General features: G+C 42.1%; 1 protein-coding gene, 1 non-coding gene and 1 pseudogene across 9 annotated transcripts in view; 2 read left to right on the forward strand and 1 right to left on the reverse strand.

Moving 5' to 3' along the window:
- The first annotated feature begins 8726 nt into the window (after positions 1 to 8726).
- On the forward strand, positions 8727 to 8831 carry LOC141523266 (U6 spliceosomal RNA). Its single transcript, XR_012478448.1, has one exon. It is a non-coding gene; the product is annotated as a U6 spliceosomal RNA (small nuclear RNA).
- A 6397-nt stretch (positions 8832 to 15228) lies between these two features.
- The window catches only part of NUMB (NUMB endocytic adaptor protein), a 202942-nt gene continuing 192481 nt past the window's right edge, over positions 15229 to 25689 (forward strand). For 7 of the 8 annotated variants that reach the window (XR_012478202.1, XM_074235771.1, XM_074235775.1 and 4 more), the window contains exon 1: positions 15229 to 15304. The gene's annotated coding sequence lies outside the window, so the exon portion shown is untranslated. The remainder of the gene's footprint in view (positions 15305 to 25689) is intronic. The other variant, XM_074235772.1, reaches the window with a different exon arrangement.
- Positions 22048 to 23741, reverse strand: LOC141522377 (alpha-enolase pseudogene; annotated as a pseudogene).

The raw sequence follows: 25689 nt of genomic DNA on the forward strand, positions 1-25689 counted from the left end.
TCACATCTGATCTTAAATACTTCCTAGCTGTGTGTTCCTAGGGCAAGTCATTTAACCTGTAAAGCTTCAGTTTTCCATTCTGTAAAAGTAGGAATAATAGTAGCCCCATCTCACAGGACTGCTGTGAAAATCAAATGAAATTTTAGCTAGATTGATAAAAAGATTGATAGTCTGATAGACAGATATATATATATATGTATATATATATGCATATATATACATATATATATGTAAACACATATATACACATAGTGCTTTGTGAACATTAGAGTTTGCAATCTTATTTTCTCTCATCTTTCCTTCCTCTCAGGAAAAAAAAAAGGAAAAAAGCCCCCATAAAATAGAATTGGAGAGTTAGCTAGGAATAGGGAGGGAAGAGTGATTTTCCACCAGAGTATTATTTATGCTCTCAGGAAAGCAGGCCAGTAAACCTCAGTCAGATGAGAGGAGGAGAAGGTAGCAGGGTGAGTCTCTACTTCCTGTCACTTTGTTTTCATAGCAGAAGGGTTGACTCAGAGAAGGACCCTTGGGATGGTGAAATCAAACCTAGCGTCTGAAAGGGAAGCAGCTTGTGCCAGACAAAGGCTGTGGGGTGGGGGTGGGGAGGGAGTAAGGGTAGTGGAAGGACAGGGAGCTCAGTTTGGGCCAGAAGTCTTCTCTACATGGCCACATGAGGACATATTTTAGAGCAGTTTTCCTGAAAAAATCAGGCACTGCTCCCAGGAACGGAACCAGAGGAAGCAACAACTACCTCTCGTTTCTGGCTTCCAGCCAAACAGCAAGAGAGATCACAAATTTCACGGTCTCTATGTCTCCCCAACCTATCTTCATGTTTATTTGGAGGAGCCTTTGTAATGAGATTGGAAGAGAATAAAAAAATTCTCCAGGATTGTTTCCCAGGAGGAAAAGCAGAAAAACTGTTCCCTACCAGAATGTCAAGGGTATTCCCTCCATCTGGGTACCTGAGTTACCCAAAGGAAAAATACCGGGAGAATGATTTCCATGGAGTTTCCTTGCTTATAATCTCTGCTGAGAAAGAACCTGGGTATGGCAGTAGACAGGATTCACCCCACATTTTATGTGGGTCAAGCTTCTGGTCCAGTTTCTGCTCTGAAATTCAATATCACTATTTATTAATAATAATTTAGATCTTGCATTTGGATAACTTTTTAAACTAGGCCAGAATAGTGACATATATTATATCTTACCTCGAAACAGAGATAGTTGTTCTGTATGTATTCAGACTACATTGGTGTTTACTTTAGAGAGGTAGTAGCTTGCTTAGCTTAGATGTGGTTAGGAGTGTAATAGATTATATTTTTTTCTTGAATAATGATTATTAAGTACTTTCCATGTGCCAGATAATGTGTCTATGATTTCACTGGTACAACACTTCTGGTATGGAAAATCTCTCTCTACTCATACTGCTCAGCAATTTCCATTTTCTAATGGATCTTAAATCATGAGACTTCAGAGGCCATCTAATCCAACCTGTTATTCTACCAAAAATTGAAGTCCAGAGAGACTGTAGGTACAGCACTAGACCTGGAGTCAGGAAGACTCATCTTGAGTTCAAATCTGATCTCAGACACTTCCTAGTTGTGTGACCCTGGGTAAGTCTCTTAACCCTGTTTGTCTCAGTTTCCTCATCTGTAAAAAATTAGTTGAAGAAGGAAATGGCAAACCAGTCTAGTATCTCTGCCAAGAAAACCCTAAAAGGGGTCACAAAAAGTCAGATATAACTGAACAATAATAAACAACTTGTTAGTTATGGAATCCTGGGCAAGCCATTCAACCTCTGTTGGCCTCAGTTTCCTCTTCTGAAAAATGGAGATAATACTACTTGCCTGTCAAGGTGGTTATGAGGATCAAATAAGATATTTGTAAAGTGCTTAGCACAGTGACTATAAAATGCTTATTCTTTTTCCTTTCCCTTGCCTACCTTCAAAGAAATCATATAGAAAGGCGAGTTTGAACTTACTTAGATCCTTACTAACTAGACTACAGATTCATTATTAGCATGGTTTTAGAAAGTGACCTCAGTCAGAAAACAACAATGTGGTCAGACTGACCCACTATCCACTAAGCCTTGCCAAAAGGTATATAATGTAGGATTAAAGATATAGTCAGTCAATAAGCATTTATTAACTACTTACTATGTGCTGGACACTATACTAAAACACTAGGAACACAAAGCAAGAAAAAGAAAGGTATATTCTGCCCCTAAGGAGCTTACATTCTAAAGTGGGGAAATAACCTAAAAGGAAGCTGAAAAGAGAGGGTTTGGACTAGGAAAAATGACAACTTGGTTGACCCGGGAACTATCCAGCTGGTATTCTAGAAGGAGTAATCTAAACAGTGGATAGAGCACCAGCCTTGGAGTCAGGAGGACCTGAGTTCAAATATGACCACAGACACTTGATAATTACTAGCTGTGTGACCTTGGGCAAGTCACTTTACCCCAACTGCCTCCCATTCAGGGCCATCTCCAGTTCTCCTGATCCATATCTGGCCACTAGACCTACATGGCTCTGGAGGAGAAAGTGAGGTTGGTGACTTAGTACAACTCAGTAGGTATGCTATGGGGCAGCCTCCTACACAACTCCCCCTTATTCAAATTCAATTCACTTGGAAGCATCACTTCCCTGATGTCATGATCTTCTTTGAAAACAAAACAAATAACATCAGAAGTCATCTAGATAGAGAAATCAACCTGCCCAAGGTAACAAGTTGAAATTGGAACTTAGGACTTCTGACTCTGAATTCAGTATTCTCTACTGCACTATTTTGCCTCTAAATGGATATCTTAAGTTTTGATTCTGCTTACTGTTTAGTCCTTTGAAATCATTTAAATAGGTCCTGCCACCCTTCAAAATAATTTATTTTAGGGTGGTGCTCTGATATGAAAATAGAATGTCCTAATCACTTCATAATTATCACTAGTGGTTGAAATAATTGTTAGTCTAAAAGCACATTGATGGACTAAATAAGTATGTCTATAGGTTATGAAGGGCCTCACCCCTAAGTCATACTGTGTTGCCAAATTGATGTTCCAAAAGTATAGCTCTGACCATGTCATTCCCTTACTCAAGAAACTCCATTGCTACCTTTGCCCCTGATAAATAGAAATATCTGTTTAGCTTTTTTATATAGGGTGGTTTTTTGCTTGCCTTTCCAGGCTTATTGCCTTTTACTTTTACTTTACTTCTCTCTCTCTCTCTCTCTCTCTCTCTCTCTCTCTCTCTCTCTATCTATCTATCTCTCTCTCTCTCTCTCTCTCTTTTGATGAGATAATTGGGATTTAGTGACTTGTCCAGAGTCACACAGCAGGTAAGTGTCAAGTATCTAAGGTCAAATATGAACTCTGATCTTCCCGATTCAAGGGCTGCCACTCTTTGAGATTCTTCACCACCTAAGTGTACCTTATTACTTTTCTTCTTTTCTCCATTCAAGTCAAAACTAGTCTATTTTGCTGTTCCCCATCTACAACACTCTACCTTTTATCTTTTGCATATCTCCTCATTTATGTTTCTTAAAATCTTTAACTTTGAAAGTATTACCTCCTACAGGAGGCCTGTTTATATTCTCTCAGTTTCTCAGTTTTTTGGACACTGTCCCTTCCCCAGGAAAATTTCTTTGTATGGTACATACTTTGTATTGAATTTTTGTTATTGCCATTACCCCGCCAATGTAAGGGGAGCTACATGGTACAGTTGTACAGTGTACATGGTACAGTAGATAGAGGTTCTGGCTTGGGAGTCTGGAAAACTCAGCTTCAAGAGTTCAAATCTGGCCTCAGATGCTAGCTGTGTGACCCTAGGCCAGGCACTTGTTTGCCTCAGTTTCCTCATCTGTAAAATGAACTGGAGAAGGAAATGGCAAACCACTACTCCAGGATCATTGCCAAGAAAATCCCAAATATGGTCGTGAAGAATTGGACACCACTGAACAACAAATTACAGTAGCTAGGTGGTGATAGAGCATTAGATTTAATTAGGAACACCTAGATTTGAATCTTGCCTTGGATACAGACTAGCCTTATGACCCTGGAAAAGTCAGTCAACCCAGTTTATTTCTTTTCCCCCCTAATACTTTTTTATACAGATGAAATTAGGTTTAAAGAAATATATAGCCTTATCATGATAGAGCTCTCTATCTCTATCTGTCTCTTTGTCTCTGTCTGTCTTTCTCTCTCTCTCTCACACACACACACACACACACACACACACACACCCAAAAGGAGTATGCAAACCAAGGGCTGTGTGTTTATGGGCAAAGGAAGATTTTTGTTCTGTTGATGGTTTCCAGTCCAGATTTTAGGTGTAGGGTGTAGGAAATATTTACTGGTTATATGGATCTTTACCTTAGTGTGAATTTTAACTAATCACTAGCTGAATGTTCTTTTTCAACCTTCACTCAATAAGATTCTGCTTTTCTAAGTTGTTCATTTCAACCACTTGGTTCTGATGGCAGGTTGAGACTCTTTCAAATTACTTTGAGGCAGTCATCTCTATTTGCCTTGCTTTAGGGATTGTGCTTGGTTTAGGTCAGAAATAACCTCATCTATTTCCATTTCAATAACATCTCCCATCATTTGCTGATATACTGGTCAAAGACAATAAGGTTCTTTTGCAGGAAACCAACAGGAAAGGAAATGAAGCCTAACTCTTCCTGAGGGCAAGGTGAAAAGGATGGGACCTCAGGATGCCTGAGCAGGAGATGGTTCCAGTCAGTAGTAGAGGAAGGCGGCATCCCAGGGCTGTAGTGTTATCTCAGAGCACTAGGGTCCACCTAGTGCTTCCTTAAGCTGTCTGGGACAAGTCACCTCTCTGTCTTGGTCACTCCCTCTGCTTCTGTGCCCATTTGATCCCATACTGTGAGGCAGAGATCATGGGGCAAGGTACTTTCCTTGAACTGCATTGCCCAGAGACAGCTATTGCAACAATTTGGCTCTGAGTAACTCAAATAGCAGAGGAGGAAGAGACAGAAAAGAAAGCATCAGGAAGAGGAAATTGGTGTTGACATATGGGTCCCATTACTTCATTCTCATTTCCCATCAACTTCTGTTTCAAGTTTTTCTGTTTATAAATATAGTGACATGTAGGAATTTATACTGGATGAAAAGAACATAAGGGATGATTGACTTTCATATGGCCAGGACAATTTTTTTTAAATCATTACATAGAGTGATTTGATTTTGAGAAGCAGGATATATCTTTATGAATATTTATTGTCATCACAGGAGACAACGTATAATAGGTTGAATTCCTACCCTAGAAGAGCTTCAAGCTTAGACATATTTACCAAGAAAGGAACTTGCCTTACCTTGGCAAATCAGAGAGTTTTTTTTTTTGCACACCACTAATACATGAACAAGAATAGAAGGTGGACCCTGTTACCAAATTTTGCTTGCAAGAGGGTAGGGTAGAATGTAAGTGGACTCAGTGGGTTTGAAGAACAAATATATGACCACATACACACAACATACACATCAGAAATAAGTGTAATAAAATTATAAAAATAAATAGTACTAGAATGAAGAAAATATGAAAGGACATCCCCAACCCACCCACTTCATTGTACAAGTGGGAGGTCCACAGGTGTTACTTATTGCCCATGGTTTTGGACTTTTTCAATGAATTTGCATTTTTTCTCTGTCTTAAAAAAATACTATTTGTTATATGGGGTGGTTTTCTGGAAGGGAGAGGGAGAAAGCTGTCTGGGGTAACTATGGTAGGAACAGAAGAGATCAATAAAAGCTTATTTTAAAAAAAAATTTAAAAAGTTAATAGATTCAAATATGATATAAAATTATTTTTATCTTAATGGTTAAATATCATAGGAACCCAAGATCACTGGAAGGGACTTTAGATATCAAATTCAACAATTCTGTTTCCTTTTTTTATAAATGAGGAACCTAAAGTTCAGAGCCTTGCCCAATATGATATATAATTTGTTAATGACAGAGTTGGGGTTAGAGTCTAGGTCTCCTTTTTTCATAATATTACAGAATCACAGAAACATCATGGTCCAAATCATCTTCAATCAACACAAATTATGATCAAATGAGAAAATATTTGTAAAATGCTTAGCAAAGTGCCTGGCTTATTCCTTTACCTTCTCTCTTCTATGTGTTCTCTATCCTAAGTGGTTTCGAATGGACCCATGATTTCATTGTTGAATTCCTAATAAGGAAATTCCCTCCACTAATATATATCTGCTGCTATTCTACACTCTTATTTTCTTAGTATACACCAGAAGTAAAATATAAACCCAAATTTTCTTTACTCTGAGGCTAGTTCTCTAATAATTTTGCCTTGGAGTATCTCAATCTTTATTATTTTATTTTCAGGACTGCATTTTTCTCCCTCCCATCTCCCACCTCACAATCTTCCAAATGAGAAAGCAAGGAAAACAAAATCTCTGTTACAAATATGTGTAGCTAAGCAAAATAAATTCCCACTTTGACCATAACCAAATATATATATATATATATCTACAAAAATATGTATGTATGTTTATAAATAGCCATGTCTATATCTATACACACGTATATAAACATATATTTGGTTGCGCTGAAAGTAGCTCTTATGAGCTCATGATTGCTAAATTTTCACCCTGATCCTTCACATCTTGGAAACTAGTTAATGCAGGGTTTGTTTTATTGTTTTGTCAATTGTCTAGGCTTGAGAATATGATGAAGAAAATGTTAATAATTCAGATTAAGGGGCGGCTAGGTGGCACAGTGGATAGAGCACTGGCCTTGGAGTCAGGAGTACCTGGGTTCAAATCTGACCTCAGACACTTAATAATTACCTAGCCGTGTGGCCTTGGGCAAGCCACTTAACCCCATTGCCTTGAAAAAAAAATCTAAAAAAAAATAATAATGCAGATTAAAATCTTTTTTTTTTTGAGGCAATTGCCCAGATATATACAGTTATTAAGTATCTGAGGTTAGATTTGAATTCAGGTCCTACCTCAGTCTCAGGCTAGTTTCTATCCAGTATTCCAGCTGACTCAGATTAAATGGGTTTTCAGAGAGGCAGCAGTTAAATATTTACTTTGATCATTCCTAATTGAGGAATTCCTTTCAATTTCCAAATCTTAAGAGTTATTATAAATATTTTTGTACATATAGTTCCTTTCCTCTTTATTAGACCTAGTAATGGTATTTTTAATTCTTAATAATGTTCTGTCTCAATGTTATATCCAGATACAATGTCTCAAATGTGTTCTGACTAGGACAGATTATATCTGAATTTTCAACTCTTGTTTTTTTCCTACCAAGTTGCAATGTTGACTCATATTGAACTTATGGCCTTGTAAAATATTCAGATCTTCTAAAGCTCAAGGTGTTTCTAGCTATGTCTCTTCCATCATCTATTTAAACTTTGTTCTTTCTAATACATTATTCTACTTTTGCTGAAGTTGTTTATACTTCCAGTTTTTCTATCTGTATTATACACTAGATCACAGAAAATTCTTTGCAAGTTTCTTAGACTGATTAGTTAAAATAATGCAATTTTCTTTACTATAACTCTTTAATAATGGGTGCTCATCTAGTTCTTCTTCTTTTTCTTTTTAAGTTTTTTTTTTTTTTTGGCAAGGCATTGGGGTTAAGTGACTTGCCCAAGATCACACGGCTAGGTAATTATTAAGTGTCTGAGGCTGGATTTGAACTCAGGTTCTCCTGACTCCAGGGCCAGTGCACCACCTAGCCGTCCCTAGTCCTTTAACTTCTTGTTGAATATTTCTTGGTTCTGGGAAGTAGATTCTTTTTCTTATTCAAGTTTATGGGTGGCAAATTCGTTCCTTTCCCCTAGTTCTTAGTAAATAACTTAAATAAATCTTAAGTTGTCTGAGAGTTCCTTCATCTGAGGCCTTGAATAGCATTATACATCTATCTATGCATATATATTATATACCTCTATACATCTATCATGTCCTTATTTGAGGGTTGAGGGAGAAAATTTCAACCTAAAAGAATTTTTTTGGGGGGCAGCTAGGTGCCACAGTGGATAGAGCAAGGGCCCTGAAGTCAGGAGTACCTGAGTTCAAATCCAAGCCAATATTTACCTAGCTGTGTGGCTTTGGGCAAGCCACTTAACCCTATTTGCCTTGCAAAAAAAAAACCCTAGAAAAAAACCCTAAAAAAAAAGAACTTTTCTGAATGTATCAAGATTTAGTTAGCCACAGAGATCAAATGAAAACCATGACTGTCTTTTGGTTCCTCTTTTTGTCTACCTCTTATTCATCTTTATACATTTCAAGTCTTCTTGGATCCTGACTTGTTCTATTTATTAATGGAGTAGTCATAGATAATAGCTCCTACTTTTCTCCAAATGAGCTGAGGAAGTTGGGTTATTGACTAGGCCATAGGCTATAGTACATAGTACACAAATCACTAGGAAAGTACACTGCTCACAAAAGTCTCACACCTTTTCACTTTAAAGCTTCTCTAGGATCAGCTAGAAGAGTATATGTGTGTGTGTGTGTGTGTGTGTGTGTGTGTGTGTGTGTGTGTGTGTATGTGTATGTGTGTGTAAGTATGTCTTGGGGGTGGGACTGGATGGGCAGGTAGTGGCAGTGGTGGTATAGAGAGAGTGAAAGTCCATTGGATCTTTCTGGAAGTAATATACAGAATTGCAGACAGGTAAATGGCACAGTGAACAGAGAGGCACTGGACTTAGAATTATGAAGATTCGTGCTTGCTCCAACAACACTTGGCTTGCTTCGCCAGCACATATACTAAAGTTGGAATGATTTAGAGAAGATTAGCATGGCCCCTGTGCAAGTATGACATGCAAATTCATGTAGCATTCCATATTTTTGATAGAGCATCGTCCCTGGAGTCAGGAGGACTTGAGTTCAAATCCAGCCTCAGACACTTTACCTAGCTGTGTGAGTTGGGCAAGTCACTTAACCCCATTGCCTTGCAAAAAAAATGAACAAAAAAAAAAGAATTAGAAAGACTCATTCTCATGAGCTCAAATATGGTCTCAGATTTGGGCCAGTCACTTCACCCTCTTTGACACTGTTTCCTCATCTGTAAAATGAGCTGGAGAAGGAAATGGCAAAGCACTCCAGTATTTTTGCCAAGAAAACCCCAACTGGAATCGTGAAGAATCAGACATGACTGAAACAACTCAGCAATAACAAACATTGTCAGATTTATCCTGTTAGAAGTGATTTTTCTCTACATAGCACAATGGATGGGGCTCTAGTTTTGGAGTCAGAGAAGCTGGGCTCAGATCTCTGCTTTACTACTTAATACCTATATGTTAATCAACTTCAGCTTCCTCATCTGTAAAGTGAGATGGCTGGAGTGGATGACTGTTAAGATCCTTTTTATTTATTAATCTTTGATCCTAAAATTTCTAGGCATCATTCCAATAGAATCCTGTGGTTTATGTCTATATCTCCTAGGAACTATCAAGATACACACACACACACACACACACATATACATACTTTAAATGGTGCTAGGTTTTCATATAGGGATCATCATAAAAACCCCAGGTTCAGTTAAGTAGCATAATTGGAGCTGAGGGAAGCAGGCATTGTACAAGTACCTGGGCTATGTTGCTAAGAATGTAAAGTGCCCACACTTTATTTCAGAGGACATCAATGAACACTGTCTAACAAAGAGGCATCGTTTCCTTTTTTAAACCACACTGGGTCTGAATTTGAGAAACCAGATAGCCCAGAAAGTATCCCATCTTCACCTTTCTATGATTGCTCTTTTCTGTGACCTTTGAGCAAAAATTCTCATTCTTGTGTAGACAATAAACATCTTGGCAGTTCCTTCAGTTGGAAGCTTGACAACTTGGGGTCAATGAAAACATTTCTCTTATATAGTTTCCTTTTTGTTCTGGGCAAAGCTTACATCCATTTACTTTTATGAAATTAGACAAAATGATGAGTTCTTTTCTATATTTTCTTGGCTGGCTGTGTGTAGCTTACCCAGTTGATTTTGCCTTAGTGCCAGACCAACATCCTTTGAGCACAGGAGAGGATTTCCAGGGTTCAGAGTAGCAATTGTTCCATATGCTGAATTCCTGACAATTTTCCCTCTCCAGCCAATGGTGTGGATTGTATTTAGCTGGTGGAACTTGATTGTGAAACCATGGATTACTGAAATGGTGGTAAAGTCCACACCCAAGGAGAGCAGAACTTCAAAGCTTCTTTCAGGGCTCTCTGCCTCACTGTCTTTTCCCTTCTTTCTGTTCCAGTCCTCTTTTTTCCTTCTCTCTTTGTGTCTCTCTGCCTGTTTCTCTCTATCCCTCTATGTCTCAAACCCTTCTTTTCTCTCCTCTGCCCCTTCCTTTTTTTCCCTCTCTTTCCCTCTCCCTGCCATTTTCTCTCTCTTTCCCCCTCTTCCTTCTTCACTACCTCCCGTGCTATACTTAAATCAGAGATCTATTTCATATTGAAAATCTTGGCCAGTTTCCAGCTTCAGGCTGCTCTGGATTCTGTCTGTTCTCTGGGTAATTGTCTTTTTCTTGGTTCGTTTTTGTGGCTCTCTAATCCTTTTGGAATTACATGGAGAGTCCAGGAAAGAACACATTGATCTTTTGCTAAATGAGAATACTCTTCTGTATACTAGCAGAAACAAATTGAAGGGGTTAATTTGATTCTGTTTCCTTGAAAAATCACCCAGAAAAACTGTAAAGAAAAAATAAGCCCCCCAAAAGGAGTAAAATTAAGTTTAAAGCAATTTGATTTCTCCTTAGGAAGTTCATTGCTATGAATTCTTCATTTTTCACTTCCTTGGGATATATGAAGGCTATTTTTTGCCTTTGTCATACAGGCCATCCTAACCTTCACAACTGACCACTGGACAGATATCATCTACAATGCCTCTATATTGTCAGAGACTGACTGCAAAGTAGCAGACTCCAAGACTCCAGAATTTTTTTCTTTCCAAGAGGACAAGGGTTGTGGTGGAAAGGCATATAATAAATGAAAGAAGGGATATGCTGGATGGAGTAATTATGCTATTGGATTACCTTGTGCATGCAAAATGAAGAAAGAGTATAAAGCAAGTTGCTCCACCAGTAGTAATAGTTCCTTAACATAAAATGGTCCTCTATTTTGTACTTTTCTTTCTTTGTACTTTCTTTCTGTGTCTGTCTGTTTCCCTGTTTTTACTATTTTCTAACCAACATCCTCATGTTCATTCTCAGTTTCTTTTTTGACTGTTTTAGATTAGGGATGGTAAACTGGTAGACAGACACGTGAGCAAAAACACTAAATAACACATTTTTAAAAATTATGTAACTGAGTGAATATTTGACCTTTAGAGTAGTGATCCAGCTCATTTTTATATAAATTTTCTGTCTCTCCTCCCTAAGAGACAATTAGCCCTCTAATCTTATGTTCAAAGTGGTGCTGAGTCACTGTTGCTGCTTGAAAATAATTATTATTAAAACTATCCTAATGATAGCAATGTCTTCTCATGATATTATTTTTCCTATCCCTTGGGACATTAATTGCCTTTTAACTTGCTCCAAAATTGATAGGTATTGTACACTGGCAGTCCCAGAGAGAAGAAAAGTGCTGAAGATATGATGAAAGAATGACACTTTGTCTCGTATCTAGATTGTGTCTTAGAGATAATGGAGTTCAGCTCCATCATTTTACAGATGAGGAAACTGAGGCCTAGAGTTAGGATTTTCACACAATTCCTCTGGCTTTAAATCCAGAATTCTTTCTGCAGAACCATCTCAGAAAACTGCTCATTATTTGCAGGAACATTAAGGTACAGTTTGTCTTATCTCTTGGCTTCTATATTATTGTGGTCATGATCTGCTCTTCCCTTCAGCTAGCTGATTCAGACTTCTCCGAGATTATTTTGGCTTCTACACTTTCCATTTACAGTCTTCTTATGAGTCACTAAAATGAGCCAGAGGTTATTTCCGGGTTGTGTTGTCTTGGAAGGTGGGAATGAGAAAAGAGGAGGAGAAATTTCAGGAAAGCAAGAAGGAAAAACATCCTTTAACTATGAGATACAATTAGTGGTAGAATAATCTCTTACAGTATTTAAAATATTTAAAATGAGACTATAAAAAAACAACATAGTTCTCAGATTGATAAATCTCTGGACTATGTACCAGGTAATCCTTGTTGGTCTTTATGCACTTGGGTTTGAATTTCTTTGCTCTGCATTTACTCAAGGGAGCTTAAGAAGAAGGAAGATGGATGAGGGACTAAAAGGAGGAAAGGAGTATCCTCTAAAAAATGTAAAAAACAGGATCCTTATTATATGGAGAAGATACTTGGCTCTTCTGAGAGGTCTCTCCACCCACTCTCCCTCACAGTAGAGACTTATTAGGGAAATAATTCCTCAACTTTATGATCTAAATCCCTCAAATGGTCTGTATGAGTGTCAGAATTCTAGGTTTTTTCCATCCTCAATGTCATCAATTTAACAATTTAAAAAAAAAAAATCTATGGGGCGGCTAGGTGGCGCAGTGGATAAAGCACCGGCCCTGGAATCAGGAGTACCTGGGTTCAAGTCCGGTCTCAGACACTTAATAATTACCTAGCTGTGTGGCCTTAGGCAAGCCACTTAACTCCATTTGCCTTGCAAAAAGCAAAAAACAAAAAATAAAAAAAATCTATGATGTGAAACAATCAACAATTATTACCTTGTGGGGAATGTCCCTGGGCAAGGGGGAAGGGGAAAGGGAGAGAGATAGAATGTAAGGTAACACTAGTTCTTAGATAAGTTAGATAAGTTCTTTCCCTCAAGAAGCTTACTGAGTAGAAAGGTATAAGATCCCAACATTCCTATGATACATAATGGTATAAGATTAAATGTATCTGATTATTATGAGTTGGGTCTTCTGGGAAGCCTTTTGAATTGGAGTGAGTAGGAGTTCAGCAGGCAAAGATGGGGAAACTTTTATAATTTAGTAGGTAAATCCTAGGGATTTAGCCCATAGATTAAGTGGCTTGGTCCCAAGGTGTTGAAGGTGGGATTTGAAACCAGTTTTTAAAAAGTTACTATCTTTTTTTTACTCACTTCCATTTCCCAAAATGTCCCTCCCTCACCTAGAGAGCTATTTTTCATTACAAAGAATAAAAGAAAAAGAACAAAAGCAGTTTTACAAACCAACAGACTCAACAATTTAGTCTGCAGTATACAGCAGTAATCTGCATTCTTATTCCCCACTCATGCAAAGACACTGAACCTAATTTTGATTTAGATAAAACAGGGCATCTTAATCACTTCTCACAGGGATAAAAAAAAACTAACCAAAACTAAAACTGCTTGAATATAACAGAAACAACCTTGAAAAACTGATGAAAGTGACTATAATTCAAAGAATAGTTTTTTTGTAGCAGTAGCTAGCTTTAAATAAAAAAACCTACTGCAATTTATACACTAGATTAATTTTTAAAAATGCAATCATATTTTTTATATATGGTAATGTGGGGGGGAAAGTCCTACAATTGATTCAATAGCATCTATATCTACATATCTATAGTTTCCTTCCCTAAACTTTGTTTCCTAAGTGTCTCAAAGCAAAGTTTAGGGGAGGAAAAAAATCTAGCTATTTAAGTCTTTAACACATCTAATAAGGCTATTTGAGAACTACCGAACTGGAAGAAGCAAGTTTGTAGGGAATAGTCTAATTATCTGTATATGACAAGGGAAAAGCGGCCCATTTAAGCTAGTTAATGGCTGCCTACTCACCTTGGAGAAGACTGCCAGCTCTAGGGTTTGATATTTTGGGGAAATGCTAACAGCCACTTCAATAGTACAGGACTGCTTAGACTTGCAACCGAAGCATGCTGTTTTTTGTTCAGTTTGTGCATATTGAATATTCAGTCAGAAGACCTCTGGAGAGAAGCCCCAGCTTCATTTCAGTGCTTTGTAGACCTCAGGAGTTAACCTGGCTCCTTCCTACTGTTCTAGTTTCTTTTAATCTTTCTCCTTCCTTCCCCCCACGGACTCGAGAGTTCCAGTGAAACTGGTCTCCGTGCTGTTCCTTGCAAATGATACTCCATCTCCCGACTGCTTGTATTGTCATTGATCGTCCCCCAGGCCTGCCCCTCTCTGTCTGTCTGTCTGTCTGTGGTCTCTGTCCCTCTCTGTGGGTCTGTCTCTCCCTGTCTCTGTCTAGCTCTCTGTCTCTCTGTGTCTGTCTCTTTCTCTGTATCTCTTTTGTGTGTATCTCTTGTCTCTCTGTGTCTGTCTCTTTCTATCTCTGTTTCTGTCTCTCTGTGTGTCTGTCTCTTTCTATCTCTTTGTCTCTGTTTCTGTCTCTCTCTGTGTCTTTCTCTGTATCTCTTTTGTGTCTCTCTTGTCTCTCTGTGTCTGTCTCTGTGTGTGTGTCTCCTCTCTGTCTGTGTGTCTGTCTCCTCTTCTGCTGGCCCCCTCCACACTTGGGCTGAAGTCCCAGCCCCGGTGAGAAGCCCCCCGCCCCCGCCCCCCAGGCCCGGGCCCTTCCTCCGGGCCGGCTGCACTCTGCGTTGCGGGCACAGCCCGTGGCACAGCCCGTGGCGCAGGGGTCTGGGTTTAGCTGTGCGCCCGCCCGGCTCTGGGAGCGCCCAGACTCGCTTACAATCCTCCCTCCCGGGCCCCGGCCCCCGCCCGGACCCCCGGGGGCTTTTCGGGAGCCGGGCGGTTCTGCTTCCCTCCATTCCCGGCGCTTCGCAGAGTCTGGAATCTCTCGTAGGAGTCAAAGCCTGCTGCCCGCCGGGTGCCCGGGTGCCCGCGTGCCCCCGTGCCCGCGTGCCCGCGGCGTTTCAGATCCGCTTCCTACGGCTCCGGCGCCCCGCGCCTCCGTGGAGGCCGGGATGGACGAGGTTTCCCCAGAAGCCGGAGCCAGGCTCGGGGGCACCGACCCTTCCAGGGTGCCCGCCGCAGCTCAGAGCCCCGCCGCCCGCCGCCTCTGCTGTGCAACCAAACTGCAACGCCCCCCCCCCCCCCCCCCCCCCCCCCCCGCCCAGGGCCCGGCCCGCCAGATGACTGAACTGGCAGCTCGCGCGGCCTATTATCATTTCCGACGGCTCCGCTCCCTCAGCCAATTGCAGCCGGAGCTCGGGGGAGGGCGCTGCAGGTCCGGCTGGGGCGAAGACCGGGTCTCCGAAAGGGGGCAGGGCGTGCGCCGTGACGGGCGGGCCGTGGCCGCCAATGGAAGCCGAGAGCCGTCCCCGTCAGAGCCAATGGGTGACCTCAGAGTATGGGAGCGGGTGGGCCTGTTGTCATGGGGGAGGCGGCGGCGCTTGGTGGCGACTGGCGGCGGAGGAAGAGGCAGGCGGCGGCGCTGGAGTCGGACTCGGGCGGCTGCAGGTGAGCGAGAGGCTCGGGGCCGGGCCGGAGCCCGCGGGGGTGCCCGGGCCGAGGGCGGCGGGGCTCGAGCCGGGCGCTCTCGGGGCGCTCGCGCGGTCTCAGTCGCGGCGGGCGGGGGCGGATGGGGGCGCCCCCCCCCCCCCAGCCGGAGAGGAGACTCCGGCCCCGCGCCCGGCGCTGCCCGAGCCGGCCAGAGCGGGGCCGGGGCCGGGGCCGGGGCCGGGGCCGGAGCGGGGCCGGGGCCGGAGCGGGGCCGGGGCCGGGGCTGGGGCCGGAGCGGGGCCGGGGCCGGAGCGGGGCCGGGGCCGGGGCCGGGGCGCCGGGCCCAGCCCCGGGACCGTGCGTGGGGGGCCCCGGAGGGATCGGGGCGGCCCAGCCTGGGGGCGGGGGAGGACCCCGGGGAGACGGGGCGCAGCCCGGACCGGAGGAGGAGGAGGCGGGGAGCGGGGGTCGGAGGGGCGTGGGGGGCGGGGAGGGGGCGGGCGGAAGCGGGGAGCAGGTCACAGGTCAGGGGGAGGGGGAGCCGCTCAGGTATGGGGAGGAGTTTGGCTTTGGGCGAGGGGGGCGCAGTGGGGAGAAGAGGGTCGGCCCGAGTTGGAGGGACGCCCGGGGCGGCTCAGCTCTGGGGGGCGAGTGGGGGCGCAGCTCAGATTCGGGGCGCCGAAGGCGGGGAGGAAGGCAGCAGAGGCAGCGGCTGAGATTGGGGCGGGCCCGGGGGTCTGGGAGGAGGGGCTTCAGGTGTGAGGGAGCACTTCGGCCCCCGGGTGAGGGGCAGTTCTGGGGAGCCCCGGGGAAGAAGGCTCCGGAGGGGCAGCAGCCTGGCGAGAGGGGTGGGGGAACCGGGGGGACGGGGCCCCTGGGACGGAGGGAGCCCGGGGAGCAGGAGAGGGGCCTGGGGCCGCAGGAGGGGCGCCCCGGGAGCGGGGGCCGGCCCGGGCCTCGGGGGGGCGGGCACAGGTGGACACGGAGCAGCGGGTAGGGTCGGGGCTGGGGAAGAATGGAAAGCTGGCAGTGCCTGGGGCCCGGGCGCCGGGGAGGGGCCCGGGCGCTGAGACTGGCCCGGACCAACTGGGGCCGGGGCCGGGGCCGGGGCCGGGGCGGGGGCCGGGAGCCGCTTTGTGGCCGGGGGTGTGCCCAGGGGCTGCGCGCCGAGGGGAGCCGGGCACGGGCCCGCCGCGGGGCGCCCTTCTGGGCCCGGAGCCGGGGATCGGAACCCGGTCCGAGGGAGCAGCCGCCGGGCCGGGCGGGAAGGAAGTTCCTCCGAGAGGGAGTGGCAGCCGCCGAGGAGTGCGGCGGGGAGACACCGGGAGGACTGACCCACCAGAGGCGCTTTGGCCAGGGTCCAAGATGGCCAAAAGAGGAAGAAATTTAGTAATAAAAACTGCATTTTACTTTGAGGCAACTTGAGCCATTTATGCGAGCCAGGGCCGGAGCTGGAAAGGGGTCTGGGCGGGGGGATTCTCTGCATTCTGGGGTCCTGGAAGGGAAGACTATCTTTAGGACGTGGAAAACTGACAAAGTGGGGGGGGGGGAAGAGAGAGAAAGCTACTGGGAGCTAGGGAAGGAAGAAAGAAACTGCTGAAGAAAAGGTAATGGGGAACAGGATTTAGAAAGATGAAGTGTCACAGAGAATTAGAGAAAATCATACATTTAGGCCAAGTGAGTATGAAGTGGAGATGAAGTCTCCTTTGTTTTATGGAGAGTAGGAAAAGGTCTGACCTCCAAGCTGGAGATGGGGCACACTTATCAAGAGGTTGAAATTTGTAAAAGCTATTTTTAACAGTGGACACTATGCTATTAACTAGCAATTAAAACAAATCCACCAGAAAAGGCTCTGGCATTCTCAGTTCAGTTAGGAGTCATCTACTCTTTAAAGAGCTGAGGATTCCCAAAAAGTCAAAAAGAGCCCCCCTGCTCACAAGGAGCTCACATTCTGATAATCACAGACTGGGACCTGAACGGGAATCCCTTCTGTAACCTACCCAACAACGAATAAAACTTTATTTAGCATCTCCTAGTTGTTGAGGTTTCAGAATCAAAGAAACCCTTGCTCCAAAGCTTACTTTTTTCTTTTTTTTATCTGTTAGCATTTTATCTGTTTTCCAACTATATACAATAGTAGTATCTACCTATCATTTTTTGTAAAGTTTTGAATTTTACAATTCCCCCCCCCCAAGGCTGATAGTCTTTACAATGTTTCCATGCTATACATAGATCGAAATTGAATGTGTTATAAAAGTAAACATACCACCCCCCCCCAGATGAGAAACCTCAAGAATAGAGAAAAAATGTACTTCAGTCTGTGTTCAGATTCCAGTGGCTCTGTCTCTTGGGTGAGTTGCCTCAAAGCTTACATTTTTTTGGTGGAGCAACATTTATATAAGATAAATCTAAGGTAACTAACTTTTGGGGAAGTGTTAGAAGCTTGTGATCATCAAACCTTTGCTTGAAGATCTCCAGAGAAAGTGATATTATTACAACCAAGTCAGACCAGTACACTCTGGAGAGCTTTAATCCACTGAAAGTTTTTCTATACATTAAGCTTAAGTCATCCTCCTTGAAACTTCAATCCATCCTTCCTAGTTCTGACTTCCTTAAACCCAGTGCTTTAGATGAACATTGTATAGCCTCTTTAGTCTTGGTTATTATGTTTCTCCTCCAAATGAGGCCTAAGGTCATATGAGTTTTTTTTTTGCTAGCTTATTATTTTAGATTTAGAAATGGAAGATACTTTGGTCACTTAGTCCAGCCTCCTCATTTTACAACTGATGAAACAGATCCAGAGAGGTTAAATGACTCACCTAAGGCCACACAGGTTGTACATGACAAAGCAGGACTGCAAATCCAGTGGGCTTCTCACTGTCCCATATCCTCTTCCCACCATTGAAGAGGACTGAGTCAATTAAGATTTTCAGATATTTTTCATAAGAACCATACTATCTATTCCCATACCTCAATTATCATCTTATTGTAGATGGCACACAATTTTGTATCTCAGTTTTCACCTCTTTTCTGAACTCTGTTGGAGATCCTCATCTCCATTTGTCCGTTTTTTATTTGCATGTGTTGTGGCAGCATTTCCAGCTCAACATGTCCATAGCCTAACAGATAATTTTAGTTAACTTTTCACAGGATTACTTTTTGACTTTTGATTTGGTTTCTTTGATGTTAAAACTTGTTTATTTTAACATTGAGAAAAATTTGCTACAGGAACTTAGGAGCAAGAGATGAGTCCTTGTTTTTCAGAGGTGATTCCAATTTTTGTTTCACATATGCCCTTTTGTTTCTTTTGTTCTTAACTCTTGTTCTGGCTGTGAAGTAGTCTATAAGAAAATCTGAATGTATATTACATATTGAAGGTAACTCTTAATAGTTTTCCACGAGTTGTGGGAATGAACTGGTTTGGGAACATTTTTCAAAGAACAAAATAAATAGGGACTAAATAGTATACATTCTAAACTAAATGAATCATTGCTCTAGTGAGAATACTAGGAAAAAAAAGATGTTTTCTACCACGTAAAATTGCTTGAGGCTTTTCCACTATTCTTATGTTATTACTTTCAAAAGAAGTAATAATATGAAAATACTTTTTTAAAAGAACAGGCCATATTTTTCTTGTGTGAGAGAGGTTTCTTAACATTTGTAGGGAGAAGGAACAGTGTAATATATAAATTGCATGCTTGCAAAATGGATCTGGGCTAGTGGAATCTTAAGACAATAAATGACTTACTAAGCAGATGACTTTTGATCAGTTTCCTCTTTAAAATAATACTTGGATATGATGCGCCTTGCAAAATAACTTGAGTGACTATCTATGCTTCATGGTATCTAGCCTCTTTAAGAATATAAAATTTCTTTGATCCATGATGCACTTTCTTCTACCACCTTCTAGATGATTTTTTTTTTTAGGTTTTTGCAAGGCAAACAGAGTTAAGTGGCTTGCCCAAGGCCACACAGCTAGGTAATTATTAAGTGTCTGAGACCAGATTTGAACCCAGGTACTCCTGACTCCAGGGCTGGTGCTTTATCCCCTACACTACCTAGCCACCCTGATGATTTTCTTTTAGAAGATGTTGACTCAGTTGTTTCAGTGGAATTGGGTATGGAAACAGAGCAATGCTGAAGAGAAAAATATTTTTTTTTGTTTTTTCAAGGCAGTGGGGTTAAGTGATTAGCCCAAGATCACACAACTAGGTAATTATTAAGTGTCTGAGGCTGGATTTGAACTCTGATCCTCCTGACTTCAGGACTGGTGCTCTTACCACTGCACCACCTAGCTGTCTCAGGAAAGAGTATTTTTCTTTGTCTGCATAGTCTATATGTTCTGAAACTCAAAACCTTTAATTTGTGAGATTTTGGCAATATTCTCCTTAATGATTTAATGAAATTATGAAGAAGCTATTTGTATAGCTAACAGGAGGATTTGGTGTTTTCTCTAACTCCCTAAAGATAATTTTCAGCATCTTGAAATCAGTATTTTTGTCTCCATCTCTATCTCTATTTTCTAGGAGCTCATTCTTATTCGGAAGGCTACAAACTATGTAGTTAATTCACTGTTGACTGTATCAACATAAGACATCTTTTCAGACAAAGTGGTTTTATCTGCTCATGTTCTAACGGATTCTTCAACATATGTGGCTAAACCATAAATATCCTAGGCATTTGATTCTCCATATTAAGTCATACTAGGTATTGCTACTACTAGAGTGGTTATCAGTAAATAATTGGTTGTAGGTATCATGTAGCAGAAGTATATCTCAAGATGTAGGATAGAGGAATGGAAACTTTTAACTGTCTTTAACAATGTGGAAATTTATTATTCAGAACTTATGTATCTATTAATAGTAATGATTGATCATTTTCTTGCTTTTAGTAAGTTTATTCACTTGACAGTATTCATCCCTAATTCGGTTATACTTATCCATAAACAGCTTTGATGGTCAAATTCATTTTACAGTAAACTTGGTTAATCTATAATTGACTAAATGGTGATTTTCAAACCTTGGAAAAACTGTTCTTTCATACTCTTGATAGAAAACCTATATTCTGTTATAATAGCTTCTGGTTCATTTTCTCTCTTTGACTTTCTATTATATGTATGTATTTTTCATATAAGCATGTATACATGCATATATATTATGTTTGATAACGTATATATATATAAAATTTAGTGAGGTTCAGTGAAGATCCTATGCTGGTATTGTTGTATTTGTAACCAGTGTATTATTCAGCTTTTAGGTTGTACTTGGAAGGTAAACCTGACAGAGTTTGTGTTCTGCAAAGCTCTGAACTCTCTTAATATTAAAACAGGAAGGGAGTCAAAAAGGTAATTCAAGCCTCTTTTTTAGATGAGGATACTGAGGCCCAGAAATATTCTTAGTTGTAATCAAGTCGTGAAGCAACAGAGTTTTCTTGTTAATTTATCTATTTTTTGTTTTGTTTTTGTTTGTTTTCTTCCTATTTTAACTCTGGTCTAAATACTGGCAATGCATTTTTTGAAAAAATCCTTTTTTATAGATTTAATTACCAGAGATAGAAAGATGATATATAAAGAATAGGGATACATTCTAGGATATCAGAAAAGAGTTATGGTAGAGAAATATCATTAAATGCCAAGAAAAAAATGTAAATTATATATTGAAACACATAGTATGGGGATGATGAGAATATGGGGATGGTGAAAGGGGTTAAAGTATATAGGGAGAGTAAAGGGAAAGTTTTGCATTTCTGCATTGGCAGAGAAAGGAATGAGCCTGCTGGGCAGATCTTTGTCAAGACAGGATAGGCTTCAAATTCCAGAAGAAGACTGGTTGTGTGTTATTTTTCCCAGCAGCTTCTGAGGCTTTGAGCCTGGCATTAACTGGTTCAAGCTCCCCAGTTGTTCCACCATCTGCATCTCCAAATCCCTTCTATCTATGGATTAAATCAGGTTTACTTTCAGGATTGACCTTAGTGTTTTTAGTGTCTCCCCCCCCCCCCCCCCCCCGTTTTCTTAAAGTCAGCCATTGATAACTAGATGGATTCTATGAGAGTATATAGATGCATATGTATAGTGATGTTTGGTCCTTCTATTCTCCCATGATATCAAGAAGGTGATGCCCTGACATGCAAGTGAAATGCATTTAAGTGAGGAGGGTGTGTGTGGGGGGATGCTGGACAAAGTCACCAGCCTCATTTTCTCTTCCAGAGCCACCTAAATCCAATGGTCAGATGTAGAGCAAGACCTCTGGAGATGATCCTGAATGTAGTGAGAAACTTCGGCCTTTTAAAGCTAAGGTCTTTCATAGGTCATACTTTGACTGAAACAGTGCCCATTCAGTGATTAATGCTAGGTAAGAGAGATGAGGCAAAGAAGTCAAGAATGACCACTTTTACACTTTAGTAATAACAACAACAACAACAACAACTACTAGCATTTACGCACTTTATGGTTTGCAAAGCATTTGATATGCATGTGTTAACGCATATGATTTATAATTTCCTTGATCCAGATTTCAATCCTTCTGCAACTTAAAGGGATTTTAACAGTTGAGGTAAAAAAAAATTACACGGCAACCAATCTAGGATTTTACTTTGTTTTAGATTTTTGCAAGGCAAATGGGGTTAAGTGCCTTGCCCAAGGCCACACAGCTAGGTAATTATTAAGTGTCTGAGACCGGATTTGAACCCAGGTACTCCTGACTCCAGGGCCAGTGCTTTATCCACTGTACCACCTAGCTGCCCCCCCCTTTTTTTTTTTACTGAATACTTTTATTCTGCACATAGAAGCCACTAAAGGATCTGGCCCATGGGCTTGTTGGGGGGCTGCATCACAAGTATATGACTCTGCACATCAACACTGGGGGTGGGGGTGAGAACAGATCATTCTACCCAGTCACAAGATGAGGTCTTCCAAAAAAGGACCAAATGGTCAGGTACCAGAAGAAGCAGTGAGAACACAGAAAGGTGGAAGAGAGCGGGGTGGAGTTATGTAGCACTGAGCCCCCATCCCCAAAACAAAACTGGTCTACTACTTGGTGCTGCCCATTCTTTGGAGGACTTCTATTGAGGTGACTGTAGCCTACTAGCTCTGAGGCTTCATGGTCATGGAGCTTACTTGGCTAGAGGGTTTCTGAAGTTCCTTCCAGCAAATTTAGCCTTGCTGCCCAGTTCTTCCTCAATTCTGAGAATTTGGTTATACTTGGCCAAACGCTCAGATCGGCAGGGGGCCCCAGTCTTGATCTGCCCAGTGCAGAGACCCACCACCAGGTCTGCAATGAAGGTATCTTCAGTCTCTCTGGAGCGATGGGAAACCATTACTCCCCATCCATTGGACTGGGCCAGCTTACATGCCTGGAGAGATTCCGTCACGGAGCCAATCTGGTTCACTTTGAGCAGGAGGCAATTGCAAGCTTTCTCATTCACAGCCTTTTCAATGCGCTTGGGATTGGTCACTGTGAGATCATCCCCTACAACCTGGATGCCTACTGTTTCAGTAAAATTCTTCCAAGCTTCCCAATCATCCTGGTCAAAGGGATCTTCAATAGATACCACTGGATAGTCCCGGATGAAGCTCTTGTAAAGGTTCCCAAGCTCAGCAGGTGAGATGTGTCTGCAGGGATCATCAGGAGACTTGAAGTCCAAGTCATTTCCCAGACCGGAAGAATTCAGATGCAGCAACATCCATGCCAATTACAACCTTGTCAGTATAGCCAGCCTTGCCAATCGCTTCCTTCAGCAGCTCGAGAGCTTCTTTATTCTCCAGGATGTTAGGAGCAAAGCCACCTTCATCTCCTACATTGGTGGCATCCTGTCCATATTTCTTCTTAATCACATTCTTCAGGTTGTGGTAGACCTCAGCTCCAATGTGCATGGCCTCCTTGAAGTTTGATGCTCCAAGAGGGAGGATCATGAACTCTTGCATTGCTAGCTTGTTGCCAGCATGGGAACCACCATTGATCACATTGAAGGCTGGAACTGGCAGGATGACTTCTTCATTGCCTGCAAGATCAGCAATATGGCGGAACAAGGAGACACCTTTCTCTACAGCCCCAGCCTTACAGCCAGAGACACTCCCAATATAGCATTTGCTTCAAATTTAGATTTATTCTCAGAACCATCCATCTCTATCATCAATTTGTCAATCTTCTGCTCCACAACATTCAGTTTCTTGCTAAGCAGGGTCGGGGCAATAGTTTTATTGATGTGCTCAACCGCTTTTGAGACACCTTTACCCATATATCGGGTCTTATCATTGTCTTGGAGCTTCAGGGCTTCATGGATGCCAGTAGAAGCCCCACTGGGCACAGCAGCTCTGAAGAGACCTTTTGAAGTATAGAGATCAACTTCAACAGTGGGGTTTCCACGAGAGTCAAAGATCTCTCCTGCAATGATCTTCAAAATCGACATGCTGAATTTCTGGTCGGGGCTGGCTCCGCGGGGTTCAGAGGAGAGAGACCGAGGGCCCAATCTAGGGATCTGATAAAACAGAAATATCTCACCAGGTCCATATTTTTAAGTCTTCTCAGATTGATGGAACCTGCCAGAGTTTATATTCCTCTGGCATAATCTTATTTTTTTTTTTTTTCCGCAAGGCAATGGGGTTAAGTGGCTTGCTCAAGGCCACACAGCTAGGTAATTATTAAGTGTCTGAGATCGGATTTGAACTCAGGTACTCCTGACTCCAGGGCCGGTGTTCTATCTACTGTGCCACCTAGCCCCCCCCCCCCCCCCGCACCACCTAGCTGCCCCCCTGCGCCACTGGCATAATCTTCAAGAATTCAGAATCACCTTCATACCATTCTCTAGGTATCAAAGTAAGATTTCAGAAGAGGCATAGCTATATCCTGTTTCCCTATCGATAAAAAATTTAGTGTACAAATGCCTGGTTGAAGAGCTTATGGACTGAAATGTGGTCCAGGATCTCTTGAATGTTCTCATAATACTTTTAGGGGGTCCATGAGGCCCCAAGATATCTTCAATATAGTATTAGTCTTTTAATTGATAATATTTATAGATACAACATTTGTAAACTAAAGGTCTTTTGGAGGTCTTTAATAATTTTTAAGAGTAAAAAGAGGTTCCAAAACCAGAAAGTCTGAGAATTGCTGCATTAAAGTGTAGCTAGTCAATCAATAAGTATAAATATTTTCTAATTTTGCTAAGGGGAAGATCATTGGGCAAAGAAATAGGAGATATCCTTCCTCCAACTTCCTAATACTTTCTTTTCTCTACCTGTACTCTCAGGTGAGAACCTTATCTCATATTTCACTCAAAAGCATTTCGACCATTCACTGTGAGCTCTCTCTCTTTCCCTCCTCATCTCATATCACTTAGGTGACTATTTCCTTCTTCCCTCGTTTCATAGAAAGAGGTGGCTTCTTCTTGCCAAGGCTAAACTCTTTCTATTCATGAGTGATCCCATTTGAGACTGCCCCCTTTTTCATTCCCCACTCTTTCATTAATCTCTAGTTTCTTTCTATTTTGCCACTGCTACCTGTTTTCACATACCTACATTTCCACTATCCTCAAAAAACCCTCACTCAGTCCTTTGAACTCCACTAACTGTTGTGCTATATATCCTTGTGTAGCTAAAGTCTTTGAGAAGGCATCAACAATAGGTTCTCTACTTTCTGTTGCTCTCTACCATTTGGCTTCTGAACTCATCATCCAAATGAAATGACTTTCAGAAGTTACCAGTGATCTCTTAATGACTTTTTTCTTAGTCCTCCACCTTTTTGACCTCTCTGCAAACCTTTTTCATCTTTTTTTTTAAGGTTTTTGCAAGGCAAATGGGGTTAAGTGGCTTGCCCAAGGCCACATAGCTAGGTAATTATCAAGTGTCTGAGACTGGATTTGAACCCAGGTACTCCTGACTCCAGGGCCGTTGCTTTATCTACTGTGCCACCTAGTCGCCCCTACCCTTTTCTTCTTGATATTTTTTTTTCTTCAGGTTTTTGTGATACTGCTCTTTCCTGGTTCTCCTTATACATATATATATATATCTGTTCCTCTGCAGTTTCCTTGACTGAATTTTTTTTTGCTTTTTTTGCAAGGCAATGGGGTTAAATGACTTGCTCAAGGCCACACAGCTAAGTAATTATTAAGTGTCTGAGGCCAGCTTTGAACTCTGGTCCTCCTGACTCCAGGGTTGGTGTTCCATCCACTGGGCCACTTAGCTCTTTGACTGAACCTTCATTCAGGTTATGCCTATTAAAAAAGGGATTTCTTAGGGAACTATCAACGGCCCCTTTCTCCCTCTATACTATTTCACATGGTGAGTACCCGTAGATTCAGTGATCATCTCTGTGCTGATGATTCTCATGATTCTCAGCTTTACTTATCCATCCCTAATCTCTAGGCTTGAATCTTCAATTGTCTTATTGGACATTTCAAACTGGACATAT

This window comes from Macrotis lagotis, chromosome 4 (assembly GCF_037893015.1).
Source record: "Macrotis lagotis isolate mMagLag1 chromosome 4, bilby.v1.9.chrom.fasta, whole genome shotgun sequence".
Lineage (NCBI taxonomy): Eukaryota > Metazoa > Chordata > Mammalia > Peramelemorphia > Peramelidae > Macrotis > Macrotis lagotis.